Genomic DNA, 6,775 nt, shown 5'->3' with positions numbered 1-6,775 from the left:
CTGAAACAATCAGAATAAACAAGGTCAAAGGCACATAAATACTGAAGAGAAGTATGTATGATCAGGAAACAAGTACACACATATATACCTGATCAATATGATGTTTACTAAACTTCTTTGTAGCATTGTTTGTTCCTATAACAACCACAGCAAGGTGATATTAACAGGTTTATTCAGTTATATATAAAGAATACAAAATACATATTTTACTAAATTGGTACAATTAATAAGAATTAATATAGTTAAATTGAATGCTCACATGTCATAGTGGTAAATCTTAAGACCGGGGCTTCTGTGAACAAGTACATTATTGTCAAAGCTCCTAACAAATATAGCTTTTTGCGATCGAACCTCGTTGAAGTGCACATTTGTTTTGCACTCAAAACTACATTTGAGTAATGGAAGCTGTGTGTCAAGGCAAACTAGCTCCCTGAACTGTGGCAAATTACAGAGTTTGATAATAGCTACTGTTTCAATAACAGCACTAGCAATTTGAACCGATTGAACTTTGTCCATATCACCAATCACCAATTTCTTCAGCCTGTCAAACCCTTGTACTCCAATTTGGCAAATTGTTTCCTTACAGAGACCATAAAGCCTAAGACAGAGCAGATACGGTAAGGGAGCGATGCTATTAATTTTAATTGGTTTGTGTGAGGTCAGAGATAAATCAATGAGATTTTTAAACTCACAAAGATTGGCTAGCCCTGAAAATATTTGACTTTCCATCTGGAGCCTTTTCAGTTGTTTCTTCAGTTTAGGTGGACAGTCTTGCAGTGTAATTACAGAGTCTTCGGTCACAGCCACACCCAAGTTGGTCAGGTTCTCAAAGTTCTCCATATCATTCCACAAGGAACTGAGCTGTTCTGTTTTCAAACCCGTAACAGACAGATCAACAACATTACTGACACTGCCAATGTTTTCGCTCTTCTCAGGCCATCTGATAGCATGCAAGGTTTTCAGATTTTTCGTTATCAACTTTTTCGTATTCAATTTGACACCTGCCAACCTATTATCATCTCTTTTTGGTATGTATCCCAATAGAAGGTGCTGCAATTTCCGCAACTTTTGTAGACACTTATCAGGAATTTCCTCTACACAGGTGTGTCTCAAATCCAACATCTGTAGTTCCTCTAGACCTTCTAACCAATCACAATCTCGTACGTTGGTATGTTTTAGGTCGAGATATTGTAAAGAAGACAGTTTCTTTAGATATCTTTCATTTATCAGCGTTACATTTCTTAGGGAAAGAATCCTTACAAAAAAGAACTCCCGTTTTCTTAAATCAAGGGTTGGATTAAGTCCACCAAGAAAAATAAGAGAGGAAAGAAACTTTTCGTTGGGAATAATTTCTATGCTTTCTGCAAGGGCTCCGCCTAAACAATACCAACTTACTAGCCATGTCGAGGTTCGTTCTATTCCCACATCGTTGCCACTCAGGAAATGGAATGGAGCAATCATCTCCTGCCAATTGAAATTATGATCATTTGGGAAAAGAGAAAGTAACAACTTATTTTCAGATAGCTCGCTCTTCTGAATGCTCGCAGTTAATGAGATCATCATGTTCCTTTTGCAATTGCTTCCATTGGATCGATATATATTTCCCACGATTTTATGCTCGAACATAGAATTTAGGATCACTTCTTTAGTTAGTGTATCTTTCATACTCTTTAATTAACCAAAACGCCCTTAATTGTCTTACTCAACGCTATTGCTCGTTTCATATAGTAATTGTTTCCTGCATTTCATTGGAGTTCATCATTGAGCACATAGTATGTTATGTGAAGGTAGTTAATTATTAACAACATAAAATTGTAATATACAAAACATACAACTACTAACGAATGTGAAAAAATATTGTTCAAAAACAAAGAAATAAGATAACAGAATACCTGTTAAGACCTCTGGCTACTCTCTCTCCCTCTCAACCTTTTCTTATTGAGTTATATATGAAAATATTTTACACCTAAGAGTTTGAGGCATTCAAAATTATCTTACCTTTCTTTGGAAGGAATCAAAGAGTTTATTTATAGCATTGATCAGGCCTTATTAATTATATGGGAAATTTCATATATCCCCTCAAAAATGTGCAATTACATATTTGTCCAAAAATATTAATTAAATATTGACAACTATACCCTTTCCTTTCCATTCTCCACTTTTATTACCTGTGCCAGCTGACAAAGAAAAGACCTCCCGGCCAGCTAAGTTTTTTTTTTTTTTTTCCCGCTTCATCTCCCCTTCTAATCGCTCCTCTCTTCAATTGTTGCACACAACATCAATTCCTAAAATTTAGTTGCTAGCAATCTCCCGAGACCTAGATGGGAGAACATAGCCAAATTGCCAGATTTCGAGTAAGTTCTGAATTTAAGTTTTGTGGATAGATTGAATATTTCTTTTTGGGGACATGGCAGAATTTTAACTTTGAACAACTCGCAATTTCAGATTTTGAAATGGTTGATTATTCCTAATTAATCAAAATTAGAATCTTACTTGATAATTTACAATGGTTGATTCTTGCTAATTAACCATGTGGAAAAGATATGAGAGATTAATAATCATTGTTCTTTTTTGCTATGTAATATCGAGATTGGTGAACAGATCATGTTTGTCAGCAAATGAAAAGAATGTCACAGGTAAACACCTTACTGGTATCATTGCATGGAAACATATTAATTGGTAGTTCGGTTGTTCATGTAAACCGGGAAAGAATAAAATAGATAAATTTTAGCACTAATTACTTTTAATTTTTTTAAATGATAAAATTAGAATTAACCTAAAATTAATGTTAATAATGATGAATTGGATAAATATGAAAATTATAGTTTTGGAGGATATATATGTTATAACAAATTTTTGAGAGGAATCACCATTGGAAAAAATAGAATCAGGATCGGTTATATACAGATATCAGTATCGGTTCACAACCGATCCTGATGAGGATGACACAGATACCAAACAAATCTGTATCGGTTGTTACAACTGATACTAATAGTTACTCTCTGCATCGGTTTAATTAACAACCGACACAGATCTATATTGTAAATTATATTTTTTAAAATTCAGGAAAAAATTATCAGGATCGGTTGTACTGTACAACCGATACAGATGTATATTTCAAATTAGATTTTTTAAATTCAGAAAATAACTATCAGGATCGGTTCTTACGTAAGAACCGATACTGATTTGTGTTTAAATTCAGAAAATCACTATCAGGATCGGTTCTTACGTAAGAACCAATCCTGATACTCTATTGAATTTTTAAAAAATATTTTTTATTAAATGGCCAGCTTCCATATTATTTAGCTGGCCGAAATTTCAAATTATCACAAATCCTAAATTATCAATAAAACACATCCTAAATTAATTTTCAATAAAACACATCCTAAATTAATTATCAATAAAACACATCCTAAATTAATTATATATCATACACATCCTAACTTATTACAAAAAATTCATGTTCCTAACTTCCTCTCGTCTTAATTTCTTTCAGCAAGACTTTGGCCCACATTTGGCGAAAGTCGGCAAAGCGTTGTACCGTATATTTAGCGGGAATATCCTGCATTTTTAGAATTTGTGAAGAGCATATATATACAATTAAATTGTGTATTTTATTATATTTGAAGCAACAATTCTTATTTTTGAAAAATTTATAAATGCATATATACCTTCAATTGCGGAAAAACATCGAGACAGTGCTTTATTATGTCTTGCATGAGCAACATGGTATAATATGCACATTCCCAGCCGGCTGGTTGTTGTGGGCACTATATAACAAGTTTCAAAAAAATAAAATGTTTGTATTACGAGCATACAAATGGCTTATATGTATATTCATTATAATTATATCGCAATAGGAACTATTACCTTGCAATCGTTACGAACCGTTAAAGAAGCACCAATTTCCTTTATGAAGACGCTGTTGAAATATGAAAACATTGAACAATCAGTACTTACGAGACATTTTTGAAATGATAATATAATAATAAAATCATCAGTATTCTAAACAAAACGTAAAATTTAGGAAAGGCACTTACTCCTCGATAGCAGCATTGATCATCAGCATTCTTTTACACTTCTTATCGGAATCGTACACGTACAATGAACGTTCTGTTGGCATAAGTACGACCAATATCCAATGATTTCTGCATGTTAGGTTTGTAGCATGTCATATTATTCAATTTATATGAATTGAAAGAAATATAATAAAATTAGAATATATATATGTAACACTAACATCTGATGGTATGGTATGAAGATTAATCTCTTGTCCCGATTTTCTCGGAGTGCTTTCCCTATGTATTGAAGAACACGTCCTCGGTCATCATTCAACAGGGTGGCATTCGTTTGACTGGGGTCCATGAAACCAACCTGCTCACTGGGATATTCCTCCTTGAGGTATTTGTGCCAATACCTACAAAATAAAGACACAAAGGTGATCTCAATTTTGTGAAATTTGAATTACAAGTACTAAAATTCTGCAATTATTACAAATATTAACTCATAGCATCCAGATCTGAACAACTGGTACAGTGAGCCACTCCCGTGGAGTAAGCAAGGCCGCATAATCATCTGCATAGACGCGTATGGAGTCATCTGAACATAAAAGATCAGCTGGGGAATCGATTTCGATTGGGCTGCCATCTAGCTCCAAAAACCGATCACGAATATGCTTGAATGTCTGTCCCAGCTTGTCAAAATTGATACCATCAAATGCCTTGCAGTGACTCGTTGCTTTCGGACCTCTAGGAATAATCATTTCTTTGCCTGGTTCCTGCAAAATTTCATAATAAATTGAAGTAAAATCCAAAATCATCTATAACTCTATCACATAGATACTAATTCGGAAGTATAAGAACTTGTAATAATAATATACCTCATCTGAACCTATCACTATCATGGACATCGACCATGCAGTGAAACTGCCGAGGGCATCCTTTAGGGTTTCCTGCTCGCCATTTGGTACAGGTAATGGGTGTTCTATGAAATCCACATCGAAAATACCATCCACCATTACTCTTGCATGATCGAGCGGCATCGGCCTGCTGTGAATTGTTCCACCGGGTGCAACTGGAACATGAATTGTCCCCACGGCTACTGTAAAAGTGTTCCCATTGACAACTGCCTGGAGTTTGCAGCTTAGTTCTGCCTCCTGTTCAGATATATGTATTTACTCGAATAAACTAAAACGTATGAACAGTACAACATGTAATGGAAAATAAATGGTGAAATTTGAATATTATTGAATTTGAATTTGCATTACCTCATTATACCCGGAAAGATCTGCAATTGGTTTGACTGACTGGCTGCTGCTCTGAAGGACTGTTGGGGTAAACGTCTGAACTTGTTGGCCCATTGACTGCTGAACCAAAAGTGCAAGTTGAGACTTCATTTCTTCCCTCATTTTTGCTTCTAGTCTCACCTCTATTTCTCTTACTTTGTCCTCCATTTCTTCCCTCAGTTCTTCCCTCATTTTTGCTTCGGAACTCGAGGGAGCGCGTCTCCTCCTTATTGAGCTCTTCTCGTATGTTTTTCTGATAGGAACCAAACCTCCCACTCCTCTCACCCTCCCAGGATGTTCCGGATTTGGCAGAGATTTTCCGAGAACATCGTCGTATCGTTCGACGGCCAACAAGCCTTGTTTCAGAGCCGCCTCTTGTTCTTCCTGGAATGACAACATGTTATAAACTAATAAATTAAAGTAGAGGTTTCAATGAATGACAATATCTAAAATTCTTACAATTTTCTCGATGACCGGTACGTATGTTTCTGGATAAAAGCGTTCCTTGGTCTCCTTATCGAGCTTTTGTCTTCCTAGTCTCCAGGTGACGTGCCTATGCTCCATCGACATATCAAGGACCTCTTCTGGTTTCAATGCACTTGTTGAGCCTTGGGAAGACGGATCACTAGATGCTTTCTCGTCTGCAATCGTCTGCATAGCATCTGTAAGCCTACTCTGAAAACCCTCGCCCATGTAACCTCTAGATCCTAAGAAATGCGGATACTCATTTTTGGCCTGATTCTCCTTTCCAATCTTGCTAGCAGTCTACAATTAATATGTCAAGACAATCATTGTAGGCCTTAATTATAAGAGAATTTGAATTCTTACTTAGAGATAAGGTAAGTGATCCGCAGAAATAAACATACCTCAAACTCCTCCGTCTCTCGATACTTGACAAATACCTCCCAGTCTTTTTCTTCCATATTTTGCTTGGCAAAATTGGGCGTCTCACCCGCGCGCCACAATTTAGTCATGTCGGTTCGCCACCTCCGGTGACAAGTAGCCATCTTCTGATAATAATAGTTCCTCACTTTTTCGTTATCTTTTATACCTCATCTCAGCTGCCAAACAAATAGAAATCAAAATTTAGAGTTAGTTAATATCAAATGAAAGCTTGTGAACTTAGTACTACGTTATTTACCTTCAGTGTTTCCCATATTTTCAGCTTGTTCTCTTCTGGAACATCTTTCCACAATTGAAAACTTATAGGAATATACCTTCTCACCAATATACCGAATTCCGTTGGAAAAGACGTTGTATCCTTAGTAACAACCGGCCTGTGAAACTTGTCAATTTCCAGCTGTTTCCCTTTCTCGTTAAACTTCTCCATAATTGCATTAGGCCCTCTTCCTCGTTTCTTAGCCGAGGCTGTCTCACTATTGCTTTCCATATCTGAATTTGCAAGTCCAAATAAATCCAAGTCCAAATAAATTCAAAGTCCAAATAAATCCAAACTAACTTCAAACCAATTCAAATTAAATCAACAAATAA

Source organism: Carex rostrata, chromosome 10 (genome assembly GCF_964058835.1).
Source record: "Carex rostrata chromosome 10, lpCarRost1.2, whole genome shotgun sequence".
In the NCBI taxonomy this organism is placed as follows: domain Eukaryota; kingdom Viridiplantae; phylum Streptophyta; class Magnoliopsida; order Poales; family Cyperaceae; genus Carex; species Carex rostrata.
The sequence above is the reverse complement of the archived record's forward strand: the minus strand, read 5'-3'. Positions refer to the sequence as shown.